The sequence below is a fragment of the Lissotriton helveticus genome, chromosome 7 (assembly GCF_964261635.1).
Source record: "Lissotriton helveticus chromosome 7, aLisHel1.1, whole genome shotgun sequence".
Taxonomy (NCBI): Eukaryota; Metazoa; Chordata; class Amphibia; order Caudata; family Salamandridae; genus Lissotriton; species Lissotriton helveticus.
In genome coordinates, this window is record NC_136068.1 from 1,767,328,061 (window position 1) to 1,767,351,855 (window position 23,795).

At 55.7% G+C, this 23,795-nt stretch overlaps 1 long non-coding RNA gene across 1 annotated transcript in view; it reads left to right on the forward strand.

Annotated features, from left to right (window-relative positions):
• Nucleotides 1-814: 814 nt before the first annotated feature.
• LOC144770747 (uncharacterized) overlaps nt 815-23,795 on the forward strand; it is a 502,054-nt gene continuing 479,073 nt past the window's right edge. Inside the window, exon 1 of the long non-coding RNA XR_013599001.1 lies at nt 815-949. This is a non-coding gene — a long non-coding RNA (uncharacterized LOC144770747). The remainder of the gene's footprint in view (nt 950-23,795) is intronic.

The window sequence follows — 23,795 nt, forward strand, 5'->3', positions numbered from 1 at the left end:
GTAGGAGAAGAGGTTTATTTATCCTATAACAGAGGAGCTTATTAACCTCCTATAAAAGAGGGGCTTAATACTCTCCTGTAACATAGGGTGTTTAATAATTTCCTATAACAGAGGCGAGATTTACTTTTTTCTAATAGGGGATGTAATAATTTCCTAACAAACCGGTGGGTATTGTTCATATCCTATACATAGATGGTTTTCGGTTATACAGAACTGAATTGAAGGCACAGGGAAAAGAGAGGCCATCCTAATATATCTTTCAATGCATCAGATTTGCAGAGCAGGAGACTCGGGGAGAGGCAGGGGGACTGCCTGCGTGTGGGATCCGGGCACAGCAGCAGCAGGCAGGCCCGGCTTGCCTCGCACGCCTCGGAGGGCCTCTCAAGGCCGGCCCATTCTGTGTGCAGCGCCGCCCCTCCCCCACCCCCAGCACACACGCACAGTATGTGCACCGCCTGGAACAGGAGACACGCAGAGTTCAAGTTCACATGCCTGGGGCTCCGGCATTCTCCAGAGGAGCCGCGCGCAGGGAAGGGGGAGGGGGCGACGCCCCGAACCCACTATTGTCAGATAAGCAGAAGCGGTGGGGGCAGAAGGGCGCAGGAAATAATTGGACTCTCAGATTCAGCCCCCCCCCCCTCGAACACCATACCAGCCCCCCTCCCGCCCCCTCACTCTCTTTACTCCTCGAAATAAGTGCAGAAAATGAGCAGACGGAGGGAAAGGGAAGCCAGCGCCTCGAAACTAAAGGAATCCGGCGGGGAGAGGTGGGGGCGCTGCCGTCCACGCCCCACCCACTGCCTTCTAGGAATGAGCCGGTGCTTGCCCCCACCGCCCGGCTCCCATCGACCGAGGAGCAGAAAGAAGACGAGACAGCCCCCTCCGCTGAGATCACACCCCACCCAAAGCGCACGAGTGGACGCACCGAGGAGCGCGGGGAACAGACCAGGTCAGTGTCCGGCTCCCGCCCGCCCTCCGCACCCCCAAAGATTCGGGGTGCTGTGGGCTGCGCCCTTTCTGTCGAAGGTGTGTTATGTGTTTGGAAGTGTGGCATTGTTGCAGGGTCCCCATCTCTGCCCCCACCCCTAATTCTGGCATCAGCACGCCGTGCTGAGATTTACAAGGGGCTGCGAGGCGCACAGCCGGCCGGGGATGCCTGGCACACGCACCCCCGCTCTGTACCTTCCCATTGAGCACTGTGGCCGGGGGAGATTCCACGCAGAACAGCGAGAGGCTGCCGGGTGGGGGGCAGCGGGGGCCCAGAGAATAGACAGAGAGAGAACCGAGCCATGAAGTACTGTGTGAGGGGGGGCTCTCGACCCCCGCGGGATGCTTGGAAGAGGTGAGCCAGGCGGTGCCTGCTGTTCACAGATGCAATCATGTCCTATAGATTTTCGGTGCCATACATTGGGAGTGCTGTGATAGCCTCTGGTTTTGAGGGGGATGATACCCTTGAAGCAGGCTGCTCAGGGAGAAAACTGCACCTCAAAGACGGCGAGTTGCACAGGGTTTGCTGAGGCGGTTCCACGTGGAAGTCCGCACAGCAGCCCTGTGGCAGCCTTGAGGTTGGCGGTGGGCAGTCGTGTAAGGGTTAAATTGCATACCTTTCATTGCGTGGCTTTATTTAAACTCAACTCTTTTCAGGGGGACAGTGGAGGCTGGAATTGTTCTTGGGGTAATGAATAGACCGCATTCTAGCAGGGCAGAGGGATGCTTACGCGTCACGGTCGCCCAGGCTTTTGGGTGCCTAAGGAGAGGTGAGCCGGGTCACCCAACTAAGGTGAAACCCTCCCCGCATTTCATTGTCCCCTTGGATGCCCCAGCGAAAGGCGTTGCAAGGTGTATCAAATTAACTCGGGCTTCAAACCACAAACTTGTCGTCCACGCCAAAATTGCACATTCCCTCAGTTCAAACAAAACCATGAAAAGGAAACCACATAATTGAACATTCTCCTGCTGCTGGAGGGCTTTTTTTGGCGGGCTGGGGGTATGAAGCTAGTTATGTTAAAAAAAAAAAGCAGTGGGAGAGTCTAAAGGAAGGCCATAGTCTTATGATTTTTTGTGCAAATCCATTTTTTTGCCTTGCAATTTCCATGCGCTGTTGGTAGAGAAAGAATAGATACGTGCAAAACTGGCACCCAGACTGACGGCTTGCCTCAAAGATTTTTTTTTACTTCGCATACGTTTATTTAGCAAGTTTTTATTTGTATTATTTTTTTTATTTAGGGTTTTTGTATAGTGTTTCACCTAGCGACTCACCAATATGTTTTTTTCTATAGGGAAATGCTTTCCAGGAAAGTTTATGCAAATCCGAGCATATTTGTTAACAAACTTCTTGTGAGCGAGGTATTGTTAAGAAAATAAATAATCAACATAGTCCTAACTTTAAAAAAAAGCTTATTTATTTCCCAGAAGTTTTTTACGGTAAAAAATAATAATCTAGTATCGAATTTATATACAGGGCGGTAAAATTGTGGTATAACATTTCATTAAACACTTACATCAATAAGGCACTAGAAAAGAACTCCAAACTTGTAATCGGGCAGTCCCACTTGGATATGTCTCCCCCCACCCTTTTAGAAAAATGGTGTGTTCCCGCCAAAGATCTCCCATATATAAACTTTGATGTATGTGCTCCCAGACATGAATTTCATTCGTTTAATGGTATCAAAAAATGTTTTTTGTCATGTGCTTGTTCAATAAATATTTTTGTACATTCTAATCTAGAATATGGAATTCTATGCAATAAAACGAGAAACTAGAAGGCTCTGTGGAGAGTGCAAAGCAGTTCGAGATGACTTCTAAAATTTAAAGATATAAAACTTGAAAAAAATAATGTTTTGCAGATGATGCTTTTTCATGAAAGACACACACATCGAATTACAGTTCTGACTCTAGATGGTATTTAATCAAAACAATGTGATGCTAATATTATGTTGATACCGCTTAGGAATCAGGGTGAGTCCTTCGATTGCCTGGCCTCTCCAGGGTGGGCTGTACAATGGGCGCCCCCTTTGATCTGTCTGGAGCCCTTTCAGCTCCGTCTATGCTGTACCCCCATAGTTCTGTCTGAAGTCCTGTTCTGTGTTATAAGCCCCCACATTTAGAATGTGGGGTTTACCGCATGCGATTGTCTGCGGTCCAGTTCTATCCTATTAACCCTCAGTTTTAAAGCATTATGTCTGGGGTCCTCTTCTCTCATACTGTACCCCAAGCTCAGAGCATATGGTGTACCGCATGGGTCTGTCTGATGTCCAATTCTCTCTTACAAGCCCCCAAATTTAAAGTATCTGGTGTACCCCGCTGGGGTGCATGGGGTCTCCTCTTCTCTCATGCAAACCCCCAAATTTAGAATGTGCATGGACTCTCTGTGGTCCAGTTCTATATATATGAACCCCAATTTTTAGAGCCTCATGTAAGCCCCACATGTCTGTCTGGGGTTCTATTCTCTCATACTGTACCCCAAGCTCAGAGCATATGGTGTACCCCCGGGGGCTGTCGGGATCTGAGTCTCTTGTGCTAACCTCCAATTTTAAAGCAATATGTGTACCCCATATGCCTTCCTTGGGTCCTGTTCTCTCAAACTGACCCCCAAGTTCAGAGCAAATGGTGTATGTGGCTGGCTGGGGTCCTGTTCTCTCCTACTAACCCCCTAGTTTGAGGAGTGTGGTTTACCCCTCAGGCGCAGAGACCCTTGTGACACCAGACATGCTGGGGGGTATCTATTCTACGCAGGGATCTCCTGTTCCAGGCGGTGCACATACAGTACAGTAGAAAGGTGTGCATTTTTTTTAGGCGGCATGCTTAAGTCTACCGTCATGTATGCAGAGGGAAGTTAGTCGACCAATCATAAAATCAATGTTCATGTCAATATTTTTCTTAAACTGGATTTTACCTGCTTTTTAGTCGGGAGCCCCAAAAATCCCACATTTATCTCCAAAATTTATTTTTTTAATTTGTAAGGTTTAAAGGTTTGTTTTGTGTGGAGGTTGGGTTTTTGATTGCTGTTGGTCCCACTCCAAACTCCTTCCCCATATGAGCCTTTTTTGCCCCCTTCCCCTAGTTAACCCATTCAATCCTCCTTTGGGGCTGGGCAGGAGGGACTTGACTTGAAATAGAAGCACATTTCCAAAGGTGCCTCAGTCAGTGCTTATCTGGGTGGGTGACGGGTGAAAACAAAGGCAGGAGATGTATGTGAGGCGATGTGTTTTGACCTTTGTGGATTTGGATCTATGGAGCTGATGGGACCATCTTTCAGGTTGGGAGCTGTGGGATTTGGGTTTTGGTGGGTGAGTGTCTTCGGTTGTTGGGCTGGATTGGGTTTTCGGCGGTGAGCGGGAGAATCATCCCTTGGAGTTTGATGTAGTGCCGCATGAGAGCATTGCCTTGTGGTTGTTGGAGGTTGGTGGTGTTGCCAGGAGTGACATTTGTAACGTTTATGGGTTGACTGACTGCAGAGGGGAATGTCTTGGTGATTTGAACCCGGGAGTGCAATGCCCTGCTTTGTTAGTGATAATGATGGACCTGGGGTTGGATGTGAAATAATTTCAGGGCGACAGTTCGTAGTATGATATATATTGAGGTTTTGGGGGTAGGAAGTAGAAAGATTTGGAGGTGTTTGGAACCAGACAGGGTGGGGGGGCAGTGGTTTGGGGAGAGAAGGCGCACGTGCGCTGGTTTAGAGGAGTTGTGGGGTGTGTGCTGAAGAAGCTGTGTTAGAACTCTTGTGGGGTGCTGGGGTCACATGGCTGGCAGGGGGACCCCATGTGGTAGGTAGCATGACAAGGGTGGGTGTGGTGGTATGGTTGGATCGCAGGAGGCAGTGGGGTGTTGATACTGTAAGGGGGTGTTTTAGGGTTGGTAGTGGTGGCTATGGAGCTGGATTCAGTGTTTGGTGTGGTGGTAGGATTGTGGGACAGTGAGGGGGATTTCGGGTGATTTTCTTTCTAGGTGGAGTTGGCGCCGAGAAGCCAGGGTGAAGGAGTGCCCGCTCTCCCTGGTGTGTGTTCTTTCGGTCTCCCCTTCCATGGGTGCCCGGCTCTCCCTCGCTCTGGTTCTTTTGCCCCCCTCCTTCACTGGGCGCCCGGCTCTCCCTGGCGCTGGTTCGTTTGGTGTCTCCTTCCCTGGTCGCCCGGCTCTCCCTGGCACTGGTTGTTCGTGTCCCCTCTTCCCTGAGCTCCCGGCTCTCACTGGTGCTGGTTGTTTGCCCCCCCTCTCCCCTTCACTGGGTGCCCGGCTCTCCTTGGAGCTGGTTCTTCGGGTCCCCCCTTCTCTGGTCGCCCGGCTCTCCCTGGCACTGGTTGTTCGTGTCCCCTCTTCCCTGAGCTCCCGGCTCTCACTGGTGCTGGTTGTTTGCCCCCCTCTCCCCTTCACTGGGTGCCCGGCTCTCCTTGGAGCTGGTTCTTCGGGTCCCCCCTTCTCTGGGCTCCCGGCTCTCCCTGGAGCTGGTTCGTTTGTGTCCCCCTTCCCTGGTCGCCCGGCTCTCCCTGGAGCTGGTTCTTCGGGTCCCCCCTTCTCTGGTCGCCCGGCTCTCCCTGGCACTGGTTGTTCGTGTCCCCTCTTCCCTGAGCTCCCGGCTCTCACTGGTGCTGGTTGTTTGCCCCCCTCTCCCCTTCACTGGGTGCCCGGCTCTCCTTGGAGCTGGTTCTTCGGGTCCCCCCTTCTCTGGGCTCCCGGCTCTCCCTGGAGCTGGTTCGTTTGTGTCCCCCCTTCCCTGGTCGCCCGGCTCTCCCTGGCGCTGGTTCGTTTGGTGTCTCCTTCCCTGGTCGCCCGGCTCTCCCTGGCGCTAGTTCTTCGGGTCCCCCCTTCTCTGGGCTCCCGGCTCTCCCTGGCGCTGGTTCTTCTGGTCTTGCCTTCCCTGGTCACCCGGCTCTCCTTGAAGCTGGTTCTTCTGGTCCCCCCTTCCCTGGCCCCACTGGCTCTGCTGCAGGCTGGGAGCAATCATCGTCCTGACACTGTGAGAAGGGCCGGCTCAAGTATAACCAGGGATGTGTGTGTGTTCCGTCAGAGCTGCATGTGTGTGTGTGTGTTCTGTGAGAGCTGCATGTGTGTGTGTCAGTCAGTCAGTCAGTCAAAGAACTTTATTCGGTTAATTAAAACCATAAAAGCAGTACATAATTCATAAACAATAAAATGCCATTAAAAATACAATTAAACAAGTTTCCAAAATGATTGCAAATCCTATCAAATCCATTAAAAATGCTTAAAAGAGAGAAAATTATTAAATGACGACAATTATAAAAAATAAATGTGTGTTCCATGAGAGCTGCATGTGTGTGTTCTAAGGTTGTTACATATAATAATAATAATAAACTTCTTTATTCGGTTTTTTTCACAAGTGAAAACCATAAAAGAAACAAGATAAAAAATACAATGTACATTTTATACACATAACTGAGAATTGATACGAATGTTCAAAAAGGTACAATTTTCAATCCACTTCGTTTCCTCAAGGCATGATTATGCATTACACTGTAAACAATGGTTGCTATAGGTTTTTCCTATGCCTTTTGATACATTTGAGGAAATTAAGTACGAAATAGCAGACAGTCTCGGATTCGAGCATTTGGAGTCTGAGTAATGCCGGCCTGCATTGTCTTAGGTGCCAGCTCCTCAGTGTCGGCAGAATCCAGATTTTCCTGTGTGCTTGGTGGAATTTGCAAAACAGGATAACGTGTAAGTCAGATTGAATAGATTTCTCATCGCAGGGGCAAGGAGGGAAACTTGTAGCCCATCCATTTTTCATAGGAAATGCGACCAGTCTAAAGAAAGAGTCTAACCTGAATCTGGTCAACAGCATTCTGTCGTATATCGTTAGCGGGAGCGTTAAATACAACTACATATGTGTTGTGTTTGACATTGTCGGTTGTGTGCTCTTTATGAGTAACTCTTTAGCCGAGCCTGTAGGTTTTCTGTGTCTGAGATAGAGAGTGTGTTGGTGTCTGTGTCTTTGAATGTGCGTTGTGTGTGTGTGCATGTGTTGTCTGCTACGTGTGTCTCGGCTCCTTCATTACACATTCTTCTGTGCCTGTAGCTGTGTCACATTTGTGCAGACAGTATATATCTGTCCATGTATCTTTGTGTTTACTGTTATAGATGCTATAGGCTTATGACTTTGTGCTGTCTTGTTGTGTGTTGTATGTGTTAAAATGCATGCATGCATGTAGGGCCGGAATGGGAACCAAAACTGGCCCTGGAAAAGTGCAGTGCAGGGAGTTGGGGGTGCGGCTGAGCTGTTTGCCAGGGTACCGGTTTTGGACGATTTTGTTAGAGGGACCAATATTGCAACTATGCTGCAAAAACGGCCCTGTAACAAAAATAGCCCCCCGTGGCCCAAATCTGGCCCCTATCCTGGCGACCCACAGGGGAAATACCCGGTGCCCGATACGGCCAGTTCGGCTCTGCATGCATGCCTTTACCATGCAGATGCCTTCACCAAGCATGCTAGAAGCCCCACTCCCTGGTCGGATTTAAGCTACAGGGACCCCCACACCTGGGGCCAGCAACATTTTATAGGGAAAGGGGTACATGGTCCCCCTTCCCAGGCTGTTTTTAAGCTCGGGAACCCCACTGCTGAACTTATGGGGAGGGGGGCAAGGCACCCACCCTCCACAGGCTGATTTCTGCCTCAGGGACCTCATCCCCTATCACCCAGGGCCCGGTCATGTTGTAAATCGGGAGGGGGACACTCGGCCCATCTCCTCCTGACTATTTCAGGACCCGGAGACCCCATCTCCCAGGGCCTGCCCATATTATAAATGGAGATGGGCTCACAGCGCCTCTTCCCAGGCTGATTTTGGCCTGGGGTCCCCATCTCCAGGTGCCCAGCCAATAAAAGGTAAGAGCCCACCTTGTTGGGGTGCTGTGGGTGAAGGCTCCTGAAGCCCAAGGCAGCTCCCCATCTCCGTCGGGAGCCGGCATTGCTCATGCCTGCAAGGAGATATACTTTCATTAGTATCCCTGCCCACTTCAGTGCGGGCATGAAAAAAATGAAAAGCGTGCTCTCAACGGGCTGGAGCAATTTCCATGCTCCAGCCTGCTGGAATGGACTTAGTGTTTGCTCCTGCTTGGTGGCAGTTTTGAAATTGCTCCCCCAAGCAAGATCCAACACAGGTTTCCTTGCCCATGTCACTGCGGGCAGGGAAACCAGTATGTTTCTTGGTACAGCACCCCAGGACATAGCTGGATGTGGTTCTGTGGAATGGGGTCCCCAGGGCCAATAATGGCTCCAGGTGGGGGGCTGCGCTGCCCACCCTTAAATATACAGCTGGGTCCCACGGAATGGGATCCCATTGGCCAAAATTAGCCAAAGGAGGAGGCTGCATGCCCCCCCCCTTTTACAGCATAGCTGTGCCCCCCTCCCAAATATTACAAAGGTCGGGCCCCGGGAGATGTGATCCACGGGGGGCAAAATCAGGTGGTCCCCCCTCCCTTCTTCTATTTGGCCGGGCATCCAGGGGATGTGGTCCCTGGGGCTGAACGTGGCCCGGGGAGGGTGCCCTCATGTGGCCCCTCCCCCTATATATTTTATAATGAATCCCCCCGGGACCTGGCCCATCCAGGGGCCTAGTAAAACACAAGCGCGATTTCCAGTGCTTGTGTGTTTTTTACTTAATATTCCTGCGGATCCTCCGCGTTTTTGAGGGAAGATTAAAATATTGTTTTTAGCCCAGGTGGGGTCCTTGTGGGACCCCACCACCAGTCCTAAGGAGTCAGGTTATTTAAACCCATTCCCCTTGTCTTTCGGCCGAGTCCAAGTCTCACGATGGCTGCCACCACTTCCTGGTTGAAGTGGTGGCAGCCAATCAGATCTAATCATGAGATCTGATGGATCCGCGGAGCATCCGCGTTCCTTGATATACATAGAGCTTTTTCCTTAAATCACCCTAAAACTACCAAACAGATTTACACCAAATCACAGACAAGCATTTGAAGTGCAGTTGGCCTCACATTTCGAGAGTTTAAGCTATTGTCATTTACAATGCCAATAGCTCAAACTCTTGTAATGGCGAGACCTATTTCATTTAAAAGAACCGGCCGCCATTGTCCCAGGCTGCTTGGAAAGTGAAAGCGTGCATGGCCTGCAGAATGCAAGGAAATTATGTTGTGCCTGCAGAAACTCATTACAGAAAATAGTGCTTACAGACAAATTAAAACATACCGTGCAAAGGCGGTTTCCCATCTCGTTGCTGTACAGATAGTCTATCTCTATGAACTTTAACTAGCATCTGTGCTGTTTGTGTTCATGTGTCTGTGGGTGCTGTGTTCACTACTGTCTAGTGATGCTTTCTTCATTCTCTATGTGTTCTGTGAGTTTGTGTATGTGGGGTTACATAGGTTTGTGTGTGTATCACTACAGTGTGTACTTATTGGGCTTCTGTTTCTCTTTAAGAGTCTTGCATGTGTTTGTCAGTAAGTGTTGCGTCGACAACACTTTCCGTCAACACACTGATGAATACCCAGAGGTGTCTCTGATAAATTTCCCCATGGGTCTGTACCCATCTCCTCGGCAGGTCTCAGTCAGTGGAAGACAACACACTTGATCCCAAGTTTCAGATAAACTTTGTGTCTAGGTGTGATCCTCAGCAAAAGTGAATACATTTATGTGACAATTTAGAGAGGATTAGTATGTCACGTGCGAGTGGATCCCTTTATCGCTCAGTGTATTAGACAGGTATCTGGGCTTTGATTCACATTTTCTTAATAAAAAGAAGTTGGCACTGATTTTTTTTGGTAGAGTAACCACGCAGACCTTTAAAATATTTCACCAGGGAGGTTATGATATGTAAATTGGGGTTGTGGTCAAAGGTATCCTAGAGATTCTATTCTGAACTCCACTCCAGATGTGCCACCAATGTGAGTATTTATAGGCAAGTATTAAGATTAACTGCACTCCAGATGTGGAATCAAGGTAAGATCTGATGGGCAAGTATAGAGATTCTTAACTCTACTCCAGATGTGGCATTAAGGTAAGTATTTATAGACTTTCATAGAGATTCTTAACGCAACTCCAGATGTGGCATCAAGGTAGGTATTGATAGACAAGTATAGATATTCTGAACTGCACTCCAGATGTGGCATGAGGAAGAGTGATCCATGCTGACCTGTACACACTCAGCTGTACAATACTGTGGTGGTTAGAATTCTGCCCGCGAGTTGCAGGGAAAGCGATGAGATGTCCATCACAGTCCTCACGGGGTGCAGCGATGCTAAGGTTAGCAAGGTATATTTGAAGAGATATGCCACAAGATCCCATAAAACATGTCACCACAGGCCCCTTGGTGATGTGGTACAGACCAGGGGCTCCTAAGGAATGCTTTAAGGGAGAAGTCGTGGGATTGCTTAAAACATCTCACAACAGGCCCCCTTGGTGCTGTGGGGGAGACACACAGTTGTACTTTATTGGATGGGAATTCAAAGATGTCCCAGGAAGAGGGTGCCTCTGAAAAGCCAGTATTACTAGTCAGTTAGTCATAAACCCTCTCGAGAAAGCACACTGGGCAGGTACAGCCTTCTGTCTGGCACTTAAGTGGTCGGTCATGAGCTGCAGGCCCACGGTGGAAGGCCGGTCATGAGCTCCAGGCCCACGGAGGAAGGTCAGTCATGAGCTACAGGCCCACGGAGGAAGGCCGGTCATGAGCTGCAGGCCCACGGTGGAAGGTCAGTCATGAGCTACAGGCCCAGGGTGGAAGGTCAGTCATGAGCTCCAGGCCCACGGAGGAAGGCCGGTCATGAGCTCCAGGCCCACGGAGGAAGGCCGGTCATGAGCTGCAGGCCCACGGAGGAAGGCCGGTCATGAGCTGCAGGCCCACGGAGGAAGGCCGGTCATGAGCTGCAGGCCCACGGTGGAAGGCCGGTCATGAGCTGCAGGCCCACGGAGGAAGGCCGGTCATGAGCTGCAGGCCCACGGAGGAAGGCCGGTCATGAGCTGCAGGCCCACGGTGGAAGGCCGGTCAGGGTGCAGCAGACCCACAATGGACATCCGGCACATGGTGCTTGAGGCCCACACTGGAAGGCCGGCCCACGGGGCAGCAGGTCCATGGTGCAGCAGGCCCACGGTGGAAGGCAGGCCCCTGGCGAAGCAGGGCCACGGCGGAGGGCCGGTCAGGGCAGAGCAGGACCGCAGGGAAAGGCCGGCTCATGGCGCAGCCTGTTCATGGTGGAAGACAGGCCCATGGCACAGCAGGCCCAGGGTGGAAGGCCGGTCATGAGCTACAGGCCCAGGGTGGAAGGCCGGTCATGAGCTGCAGGCCCAGGGTGGAAGGCCGGTCATGAGCTACAGGCCCAGGGTGGAAGGCCGGTCATGAGCTACAGGCCCAGGGTGGAAGGCCGGTCATGAGCTGCAGGCCCACGGAGGAAGGCCGGTCATGGTGCAGCAGGCCCACGGCGAAGGGCCGGTCAGGGCGCCGCAGGCCCACTGCGCAGGGCCGGCCCCTGGCGCTGCAGGGCCGAGCTGGGATGCGAGTCCCAGGAAGGAGTTAAGATTTCCTGGAACTGCCCGCATTCCTCCCTGGACACATTTCTAGGTCAGACGCCGCTGCTCGTTTGTTTGCAGCCTTCAGTGTGTTTGCATTGTGCAGCCTGCAGTGGGGGAGGGGCGGCGTGTAACCCTTTCAGGCCCTCAGACAGGCCGCGAGGGCGGCTTCCGCTGGGTTTCACCGGTCAGTGCTCCAGTACCGAGGAAGCACGTACCGGTCAGTGCTCCAGTACCGAGGCAGACACATACCGGTCAGTGCTCCAGTACCGAGGCAGACACATTATACCGGTCAGTGCTCCAGTACCGAGGCAGGTAGATACCGGTCAGTGCTGCAGTACCGAGGCAGGCACATTCCGGTCAGTGCTGCAGTACCGAGGCAGGCACATTCCGGTCAGTGCTGCAGTACCGAGGCAGACACATACCGGTCAGTGCTCCAGTACCGAGGCAGACACATTCCGGTCAGTGCTCCAGTACCGAGGCAGACACATACCGGTCAGTGCTCCAGTACCGAGGCAGACACTTACCAGTCAGTGCTCCAGTACCGGGGCAGGTAGATACCGGTCAGTGCTCCAGTACCGAGGCAGGCACATTCCGGTCAGTGCTCCAGTACCGAGGCAGACACATACCGGTCAGTGCTCCAGTACCGAGGCAGACACTTACCAGTCAGTGCTCCAGTACCGGGGCAGGTAGATACCGGTCAGTGCTCCAGTACCGAGGCAGACACATTCCGGTCAGTGCTCCAGTACCGAGGCAGGCACATTCCGGTCAGTGCTCCAGTACCGAGGCAGACACTTACCAGTCAGTGCTCCAGTACCGAGGCAGACACTTACCAGTCAGTGCTCCAGTACCGGGGCAGGTAGATACGGTCAGTGCTCCAGTACCGAGGCAGACACTTACCAGTCAGTGCTCCAGTACCGGGGCAGGTAGATACCGGTCAGTGCTCCAGTACCGAGGCAAACACATTCCGGTCAGTGCTCCAGTACCGAGGCAGACACATACCGGTCAGTGCTCCAGTACCGAGGCAGACACATACCGGTCAGTGCTCCAGTACCGAGGCAGACACATACCGGTCAGTGCTCCAGTACCGAGGCAGACACATACCGGTCAGTGCTCCAGTACCGAGGCAGACACTTACCAGTCAGTGCTCCAGTACCGGGGCAGGTAGATACCGGTCAGTGCTCCAGTACCGAGGCAGGCACATTCCGGTCAGTGCTCCAGTACCGAGGCAGACACATACCGGTCAGTGCTCCAGTACCGAGGCAGACACATACCGGTCAGTGCTCCAGTACCGAGGCAGACACATACCGGTCAGTGCTGCAGTACCGAGGCAGACACATACCGGTCAGTGCTCCAGTACTGGGGGGCAGACACATACCGGTCAGTGCTCCAGTACCGAGGCAGACACATACCGGTCAGTGCTCCAGTACCGAGGCAGACACATACCGGTCAGTGCTCCAGTACTGGGGGGCAGACACATACCGGTCAGTGCTCTAGTGCCGCAAAGATACACACCCGCCCTCCACCAGTGCCCCTTAGCCCTGCTCTGCAGTGCCCACTGCTTCAAAGACACACACCACCCTCCACCAGTGCACCTCAGCCCTGCTCTGCAGTGCCCACTGCTGCAAAGACACACACCCGCCCTCCACCAGTGCACCTCAGCCCTGCCCTGCAGTGCCCACTGCTACAAAGACACACACCTGCCTTCCACCAGTGCACCTCAGCTCTGCTCTGCAGTGCCCACTGCTTCAAAGACACACACCCGCCCTCCCCCAGTGCACCTCAGCCCTGCTCTGCAGTGCCCACTGCTTCAAAGACACACACCACCCTCCACCAGTGCACCTCAGCCCTGCTCTGCAGAGCCCACTGCCGCAAAGACACACACAGCCCTCCACCAGTGCACCTCAGCCCTGCTCTGCAGTGCCCACTGCCGCAAAGACACACACCCGCCCTCCACCAGTGCACCTCAGCCCTGCTCTGCAGTGCCCACTGCCGCAAAGAAACACACCGGCCCTCCACTAGTGCACCTCAGTCCTGCTCTGCAGTGCCCACTGCTGCAAAGACACGCACACACCCTCCAACAGTGCACCTCAGCCCTGCCCTGCAGTGCCCACTGCTTCAAAGACACACACCCGCCCTCCACCAGTGCACCTCAGCCCTGCTCTGCAGTGCCCACTGCTGCAAAGACACACACCCGCTCTCCACCAATGCACCTCAGCCCTGCTCTGCAGTGCCCACTGCTGCAGACACACACCCGCCCTCCACCAGTGCACCTCAGCCCTGCCCTGCAGTGCCTACTGCTGCAAAGACACACACCCGCCCTCCACCAGTGCACCTCAGCCCTGCTCTGCAGTGCCCACTGCTGCAAAGACACACACCCGCCCTCCACCAGTGCACCTCAGCCCTGCTCTGCAGTGCCCACTGCTGCAAAGACACACACCCGTTCTCCACCAGTGCACCTCAGCCCTGCTCTGCAGTGCCCACTGCTGAAAAGACACACACCCGCCCTCCACCAGTGCACCTCAGCCCTGCTCTGCAGTGCCTACTGCTGCAAAGACACACACCCGCTCTCCACCAGTGCACCTCAGCCCTGCTCTGCAGTGTCCACTGCTGCAAAGACACACACCCGCCCTCCACCAGTGCACCTCAGCCCTGCTCTGCAGTGCCCACTGCCGCAAAGACACACACCGGCCCTCCACTAGTGCACCTCAGTCCTGCTCTGCAGTGCCCACTGCTGCAAAGACACGCACACACCCTCCAACAGTGCACCTCAGCCCTGCCCTGCAGTGCCCACTGCTTCAAAGACACACACAGCCCTCCACCAGTGCACCTCAGCCCTGCTCTGCAGTGCCCACTGCTGCAAAGACACACACCGGCCCTCCACCAGGGCACCTCAGCCCTGCTCTGCAGTGCCCACTGCTTCAAAGACACACACCCGCCCTCCACCAGTGCACCTCAGCCCTGCTCTGCAGTGCCCACTGCCGCAAAGACACACACCGGCCCTCCACCAGTGCACCTCAGCCCTGCTCTGCAGTGCCCACTGCTGCAAAGACACACACCGGCCCACCACCAGTGCACCTCAGCCCTGCTCTGCCCACTGCTTCAAAGACACACACCCGCCCTCCACCAGTGCACCTCAGCCCTGCTCTGTAGTGCCCACTGCTGCAAAGACACACACCGGCCATCCACTAGTGCACCTCAGTCCTGCTCTGCAGTGCCCACTGCTGCAAAGACACGCACACACCCTCCAACAGTGCACCTCAGCCCTGCCCTGCAGTGCCCACTGCTTCAAAGACACACAAAGCCCTCCACCAGTGCACCTCAGCCCTGCTCTGCAGTGCCCACTGCTGTAAAGACACACACCGCCCTCCACCAGTGCACCCCAGCCCTGCTCTGCAGTGCCCACTGCTGCAAAGACACACACCCGCTCTCCACCAGTGCACCTCAGCCCTGCTCTGCAGTGCCCACTGCTGCAAAGACACACACCCGCCCTCCACCAGTGCACCTCAGCTCTGCTCTGCAGTGCCCACTGCTTCAAAGACACACACCCGCCCTCCACCAGTGCACCTCAGCTCTGCTCTGCAGTGCCCACTGCTGCAAAGACACACACCCGCCCTCCACCAGTGCACCTCAGCCCTGCTCTGCAGTGCCCACTGCTGCAAAGACACACCCGCCCTCCACCAGTGCACCTCAGCTCTGCTCTGCAGTGCCCACTGCTTCAAAGACACACACCCGCCCTCCACCAGTGCACCTCAGCCCTGCTCTGCAGTGATCACTGCTGCAAAGACACACACCCGCCCTCCACCAGTGCACCTCAGCCCTGCTCTGCAGTGCCCACTGCCGCAAAGACACACACCGGCCCTCCACTAGTGCACCTCAGTCCTGCTCTGCAGTGCCCACTGCTGCAAAGACACGCACACACCCTCCAACAGTGCACCTCAGCCCTGCCCTGCCCTGCAGTGCCCACTGTTTCAAAGACACACACAGCCCTCCACCAGTGCACCTCAGCCCTGCTCTGCAGTGCCCACTGCTGCAAAGACACACACCCGCCCTCCACCAGTGCACCTCAGCCCTGCTCTGCAGTGCCCACTGCTGCAAAGACATACACCCGCTCTCCACCAGTGCACCTCAGCCCTGCTCTGCAGTGCCCACTGCTGAAAAGACACACACCCGCCCTCCACCAGTGCACCTCAGCCCTGCTCTGCAGTGCCCACTGCCGCAAAGAAACACACCGGCCCTCCACTAGTGCACCTCAGTCCTGCTCTGCAGTGCCCACTGCTGCAAAGACACGCACACACCCTCCAACAGTGCACCTCAGCCCTGCCCTGCAGTTCCCACTGCTTCAAAGACACACACAGCCCTCCACTAGTGCACCTCAGCCCTGCTCTGCAGTGCCCACTGCTGCAAAGACACACACCCGCCTTCCACCAGTGCACCTCAGCCCTGCTCTGCAGTGCCCACTGCTTCAAAGACACACACAGCCCTCCACCAGTGCACCTCAGCCCTGCTCTGCAGTCCCCACTGCTGCAAAGACACACACCCGCCCTCCACCAGTGCACCTCAGCCCTGCTCTGCAGTGCCCACTGCTGCAAAGACACACACCCGCTCTCCACCAGTGCACCTCAGCCCTGCTCTGCAGTGCCCACTGCTGCAAAGACACACACCGGCCCTCCACCAGTGTACCTCAGCCCTGCTCTGTAGTGCCCACTGCTTCAAAGACACACACCCGCCCTCCACCAGTGCACCTCAGCCCTGCTCTGCAGTGCCCACTGCCGCAAAGACACACACCGGCCCTCCACCAGTGCACCTCAGCCCTGCTCTGCAGTGTCCAATGCTGCAAAGACACACACCCGCCCTCCACCAGTGCACCTCAGCCCTGCTCTGCCCACTGCTTCAAAGACACACACCCGCCCTCCACCAGTGCACCTCAGCCCTGCTCTGTAGTGCCCACTGCTGCAAAGACACACACCGGCCCTCCACTAGTGCACCTCAGTCCTGCTCTGCAGTGCCCACTGCTGCAAAGACACGCACACACCCTCCAACAGTGCACCTCAGCCCTGCCCTGCAGTGCCCACTGCTTCAAAGACACACAAAGCCCTCCACCAGTGCACCTCAGCCCTGCTCTGCAGTGCCCACTGCTGTAAAGACACACACCGCCCTCCACCAGTGCACCCCAGCCCTGCTCTGCAGTGCCCACTGCTGCAAAGACACACACCCGCTCTCCACCAGTGCACCTCAGCCCTGCTCTGCAGTGCCCACTGCTGCAAAGACACACACCCGCCCTCCACCAGTGCACCTCAGCCCTGCTCTGCAGTGCCCACTGCTTCAAAGACACACACCCGCCCTCCACCAGTGCACCTCAGCTCTGCTCTGCAGTGCCCACTGCTGCAAAGACACACACCCGCCCTCCACCAGTGCACCTCAGCCCTGCTCTGCAGTGCCCACTGCTGCAAAGACACACACCCGCCCTCCACCAGTGCACCTCAGCTCTGCTCTGCAGTGCCCACTGCTTCAAAGACACACACCCGCCCTCCACCAGTGCACCTCAGCCCTGCTCTGCAGTGCCCACTGCCGCAAAGACACACACCGGCCCTCCACTAGTGCACCTCAGTCCTGCTCTGCAGTGCCCACTGCTGCAAAGACACGCACACACCCTCCAACAGTGCACCTCAGCCCTGCCCTGCAGTGCCCACTGTTTCAAAGACACACACAGCCCTCCACCAGTGCACCTCAGCCCTGCTCTGCAGTGCCCACTGCTGCAAAGACACACACCCGCCCTCCACCAGTGCACCTCAGCCCTGCTCTGCAGTGCCCACTGCTGCAAAGACATACACCCGCTCTCCACCAGTGCACCTCAGCCCTGCTCTGCAGTGCCCACTGCCGCAAAAACACACCGGCCCTCCACTAGTGCACCTCAGTCCTGCTCTGCAGTGCCCACTGCTGCAAAGACACGCACACACCCTCCAACAGTGCACCTCAGCCCTGCCCTGCAGTTCCCACTGCTTCAAAGACACACACAGCCCTCCACCAGTGCACCTCAGCCCTGCTCTGCAGTGCCCACTGCTGCAAAGACACACACCCGCCTTCCACCAGTGCACCTCATCCCTGCTCTGCAGTGCCCACTGCTTCATAGACACACACAGCCCTCCACCAGTGCACCTCAGCCCTGCTCTGCAGTGCCCACTGCTGCAAAGACACACACCCGCCCTCCACCAGTGCACCTCAGCCCTGCTCTGCAGTGCCCACTGCTGCAAAGACACACACCCGTTCTCCACCAGTGCACCTCAGCCCTGCTCTGCAGTGCCCACTGCTGCAAAGACACACACCCACCCTCCACCAGTGCACCTCAGCCCTGCCCTGCAGTGCCCACTGCTACAAAGACACACACAGCCCTCCACCAGTGCACCTCAGCCCTGCTCTGCAGTGCCCACTGCTTCAAAGACACACACCCGCCCTCCACCAGTGCACCTCAGCCCTGCTCTGCAGAGCCCACTGCTGCAAAGACACACACCCGCCCTCCACCAGTGCACCTCAGCCCTGCCCTGCAGTGCCCACTGCTACAAAGACACACACATGTGAGCTCCACCAGTGCACCTCAGCCCCTCTCGCCTCTGCGTCCCCTCGTGTTGATTCCCCTCAAGTCCTTTTCTGAGGGCCATATGTATCAACATACCCTATTGCGATTCCTAAATAGCGATTGTTAAGGAATCGCTATTTAGAAATCGCAAAATGGTATGTATGAAGAAATTCGCTATTTTTTTAGCGAATCCTTAGAATTCCCTAATTGCGATTGGCAAATTGCTAATCGCAATCAAGGAATAATTTCCCATTCATTTCTATGGGCCAGGAGGCCCATAAGAATGAATGTGAAATTATTCTCAATTTGCGAATCGCAATGTGCTAATCGCAAATTGAGGATATTTTCAAGGGTGCAGGGGTGTCTCAAGAACACCCTGCTGCACCCCTGAAAATGACATGTGTGGGCATATGGCGCACATACATGCCCTAAGGGCATGTATGAGCGTCATATGGCACCTTTTGGATTTAAAAAAAAAATGCTTTTTTAAAAGAATTTGCAACTTACCACCAACTAGAAGTTGGTGGTAATTTGCGAATCCTTATGGGCATTTTGGAATTTTTTTTTCCTTGATACATTGTGTTAGACGGACCGGGAGGGTCGGCCGAGGATAAGGGGAGAGGTCTCCGGGGAGAGCCGTCTCCAGTGAATCGTACAGACAAGTAACTCCCCCCCCACAGACGGACACCACACAATGATAAAGTTCAACGATACTTTATAGGTAATTCTTCAAGTACGGTAGAATGGTACAAGGAGGTCTGGACTCAGGGGTCCCCTCTATTCTGGTCTCTGTTTGGGAAAAGGGTAGCGGGACAGTCTTGTTACCAAAGAGATGGAAATAGCTCTCAATCCTCGAGCTCGGTGGTGTAGATGAACGGGCCGCGGCGGAGCCAGCAGGGCCCGAGATGGATGAAGGAAGACGACGGTCCGCGGCAGAGCCAGCAGGTCCCGATGAAGGTGGTGGTTACAAACGGTCCGCGGCCACGCCAGCAGGTCCCGACGACGATGAAGGATAGGGTGGTTCCCAAAGCCGCGGCAGCGCCAGCAGGCAAGACGAAGGTGCACAAGACAGAGCTACGGCAGCGCCAGTAGTCCGTCAAGGATGAGTTCTTCTTTGCGTCTCTCGACTCCAAGATACAACTCCCGTCCGGCTCTGGAGCTGCCCCAGTTATAGGGCTGGTGTGCTTTGATGTCCGGACCCTCGCACTTGGAGGTCGGGAGGTCCGGGATGAGGGGGTTCAGACACCCAGCAGGGGGGTGGAGCCAGCGCCCGGGGAGGCGATGGGCGAGCGGTACTTGGCGGGGGGGAGCCATCGACACCTCTTGCTCCCATTGACTGACCAAGTAGCCCGCTCACCTCCTGGGTGGATGTTGGTGCTGGAATGTCTGAGGCCTGGCCGGGCCCAGGGTTGAGGTCGATCGGGGGCCAGGCGGCCTCGTGGTGGAGTGTCCAAGATGGCGCCCAGGATGGGCGCGCAGGCCGGTAGTGGGTCGGCCTACGCGGTCAACAGGTTCGAGTGTAGGGGTCCCTGCGGGGACGGTGGACGTGTAATGGTGGTGTGTGGTACTTGCGTGGCTGGTTCGGGCCTGGTTGGGCCGGGGGAGAGCGGCCCTTCATGTGGCCTGTCCAACATGCGTCCCCCCCAGCTGAAGGCGGGGAGAGTTACCCATTCTCTTGGGGACTCTTTTCGTCGAGGCGGAAGAACCGGGACAGGCCATCTGCGTTGGCGTGATCTGGCCCAGGCCGATGTTCAACTGTGAAGTCCATCCCTTGTAGGGAGATGGACCAGCGTAGTAACTTCGGGTTTTCCCCCCGCATCTGCATCAGCCACTGCAGGGGTCGGTGGTCGGTCTGTACCCGAAAGGGTGTGCCAAAAAGGTAAGGCCGGAGCTTCTTGAGGGCCCATACCACTGCAAAGGCCTCCCTCTCTATGGTGCTCCAGCGTTGTTCCCGCGGTAGGATTCGCCGGCTGATGAAGGCCACCGGCTGATCACGGCCTTCGGTGTTCACTTGAGACAGGACTGCCCCAATGCCATGGTCGGAGGCATCCGTCTGGACGATGAACTCCCGGCTGTAGTCGGGGGCCTGGAGCACAGGGGCGGAGCACATGGCGGCTTTCAATTGTTCAAATGCAGCTTGACACTCTGGGGTCCAGTTGACTTTCTGGGGCTGATTTTTTGACGTGAGCTCTGTGAGGGGCCTCACGATAGTACCATAGTCTTTCACGAACCTTCGGTAATAGCCCGTGAGGCCCAGGAAGGCCCGTACCTCGGTCTGGGTAATGGGGGGCTGCCAGGACTGGATGGCGGCAATTTTTAGCTGCAGAGGGGCCACCAGGCCGCTTCCCACCTGGTGCCCGAGGTAGGTTACAGACCCTTGCCCAATTTGACATTTGCTGGCCTTGATCGTGAGGCCAGCTTGCTGAAGGGCGTGCAGCACTGCTCGGAGGTGGCGGAGGTGCTCGGACCACTGGTTGCTGTATACAGCGATGTCGTCTAGGTAGGCGGCGCTGAATCCTTCGAGCCCCGCCAGGACCTGATTGACGAGTCGTTGGAATGTTGCTGGGGCATTCTTCATGCCGAAGGGCATGACTGTGAAATGGAAATGGCCATCGGGAGTGGAGAAGGCAGAACGTTCTTGTGCCCGGGGTGTGAGGCCGATTTGCCAGTAGCCCGCCGTTAGGTCGAAGATACTGAGGTAGCGGGCAGCTCCCATGCGGTCGATTAGTTCATCTGCCCGGGGGATGGGATGTGCGTCTGTCCTGGTGACCGCATTCAAGCCCCGGTAGTCGACGCAGAACCGGAGTTCTGGTGTGGTGCCGGGGGCAGCTGCTTTGGGGACCAGTACTACAGGGCTGGCCCAGGGGCTGTCTGAGGGCTCGATGACCCCGAGCGTGAGCATTTTGGCTACTTCCTCCTGGATGCAGGTCCGTACCCGATCTGGCACGCGGTAGGCCCGGTGGCGGATAGGGGGGCTGTCCCCCGTGTCCACATCGTGCGTACACCAGGAAGTGACACCTGGGGTGAGGGAGAACAGGCTGGCGAATTGTGACAGGAGAACTTGGCACTCCTGGCGTTGCTCTCGGGTGAGGGCCTCTGAGAGTCGGACCCCCTCTACGGAACCATCTTTCTCCCGCGTTCGTAGGAGGTCCGGGAGGGGCTCGGAGTCCTCTTCAGCCCCATTGTCTGTGGCCATCAGGAGGCTGAGTTCTGTCCGTACAAAGTGCGGTTTCAGTCTGTTAGCGTGGAGGACCCGGAGGGGGTTCCGGGAAGATTCCAAGTCGATGAGATAGGTAGCCGGACCCTTGCGCTCGACCACTTTGAAGGGCCCGGTCCACTTGTCTTGTAGGGCGCAGGGTTCGGTGGGGGACATCACCCATACCTGTTGCCCAGGTTCAAATTCGATGGAGGAGGCATTCCGGTCATACCACCTTTTCATGTCCTCTTGACTGGCCTCTAGGTTGGCTTTTGCTAGTTCTCGGAATCGCCGGGTCTGGTTGCGGAGTGTTAGGAGGTAGCGGAAAACATCTGGTGGGTTCTTTAGAGGGGGCATCTCCCAGCCTTCCTTAACTAGGCTGAGCGGCCCGCGCACGGGGTGTCCATATAGCAGTTCAAATGGGCTGAAGCCCAGGGACTTCTGGGGAACCTCTCGATATGCGAAGAGGAGGCACGGCAGCAGCACATCCCACTGGCGACGGAGGGGCTCTTCCAACCCCCCGATCATCCCTTTGAGCGTGCGGTTGAACCGCTCAACGAGGCCGTTTCCTTGAGGGTGATAGGGGGTCGTGAACCGGTAGGTAACCCCGCACTGTTGCCAGAGAGATTTCATATATTTCGAAATAAAGTTCGTGCCCCTGTCACTGACGACCTCCCGGGGGAAGCCCACCCGGGAGAAGATCCCCATCAGAGCCCGGCCGACTACCGGGGCTGTCACAGTCCGCAGGGGAACAGCCTCCGGGTAGCGGGTGGCGTGGTCCACTAGCACCAGGATGAATCGATGGCCTTGTTTTGTGCGTGGGTCCAGGGGCCCTACGATATCGATTCCGACCCTCTCGAACGGGGTGGTGACCACGGGAAACGGTTGCAGGGGGGCTTTCAGTTTGCGGCCGCTCTTTCCACTGGCTTGGCACGTGGGGCAAGATCGGCAATGCTGGTGTACATTGTCCCTCATTTTGGGCCAGAAGAAGTGGGTCACCAGGCGGCTATAGGTTTTGTCTTGACCCAAGTGTCCTGCCAGGGGGACATCGTGGGCCAGGTTTAGCAGAAAGTCTCTAAAACGGAGGGGTACCACTAGGACTCGGCTGGCCCCCAGCTCCGCGATTCTTTGCTCACTGTACAGCAGATCATTGTCCCAGTAGACCCAGTGAGTTCCGGAGGTATCCCCTGCGCTTTGGGCTAGCGCTTGCTGGCGGAGTCCCTCGAGGGAGGGACAGGTCTTTTGTTCTTGGCGAAATTGTTCTTGCGTGGGCCCCCCCTCTTGAGGCCACTGGTCGAGGTTAGCGAGGTCTGGAGGTTGAGCTGGTTCGGGGGGGACGTCACGGTCGGTGGTTTCGGCGGGGGCGACCGGAGGCGGTGGCGCCGGCCATTCGAGTTCCTCTGGGCGGGTGTTGGCACGGGCGGTCATGGACCGGGTGGTGACGCACGCCCAGTCCGGGACGCCCAGCATCCCCAGGTGCTCTTTTCGTTCGACTGCTGCCCATGGAGAGCTTTCCAGGTCATTACCCAGGAGGCAGTCTACGGGGGCATCATCTCGGACCGTCACCTTCAACATGCCGGAGACCCCTCCCCATTCGAAGGGGACGCAGGCCATCCGACACAGGCTTTCTGAGTTATCGGCTGAACGTACAGGGCAGAGAATGTTTGGTAAGTATTGTTCGGGGGTCACCAGGTGACAGCGGACGGCTGTTACACTGGCCCCAGTGTCACGAAGGGCTTCAGCCCGGCGTCCATTGATGCCCACCCATTGGCTGTACTTCTGGGTATTAGCGGGTAGGGGGACCCGCGGGACCATGTCTCTCCCCCCTAGGCAGGCGAGAGCCATGGCGGCTGGCTCCCATTCTTGGTGGTCCTGTTCATATTCTTCTTGTTCCTCTGAGATCTGTTCCTCCCCCAGAGCAGCAGCGGCTACTTGGCGGGGTCTTGGGCTCTGGTACTGGGGGCAGTTTGGGTCGTTTGCATAGTGTCCGACTCGTTGGCATCGATGGCAGGTAACATTGGCTCGATGTCCCGGTCGCGCTGGGGTGCTGCCCCGGTTGGCCGGGGGGGTGGGGCTGGTAGTGAGGGTGACCGGAGCGTTGCTTCTTCCGCGTCCTTGGCCTCCACCTCCTCGGGGACGGTGCTGACCATTGTTGTTCCGGTTCTGTTCGGAGGACCCATTTCGACTCACTCTGGTGATCTCCCACCGGTCTGCTTCAGCTGCGAGCTGCCGGGGATCCGTTAACTTGCTGTCGAGGAGGTGCTGACGAAGTTCAATGAAGCAATTGTTCGACAGATGCTCCCATACCATAAGATTGAACAGTTGGTCGTAGGTTGTGACCCTGCTTCCTTTGATCCAGCCCTCGAAGGCTCGGCTAAAGTAATTAACATAGTCCACCCAAGTTGTACCTGGGATGCGGGTGCAGTCTCGGAACCTCTGACGGTACATCTCGGGTGTGAGGCCATAGCGGGTGAGGAGTGCAGCTTTCATATGGTCATAGGAGGTCATCTGGTGGTCCGGGAGTTGCAGCAGGGCGTCGCGGCCCTCAT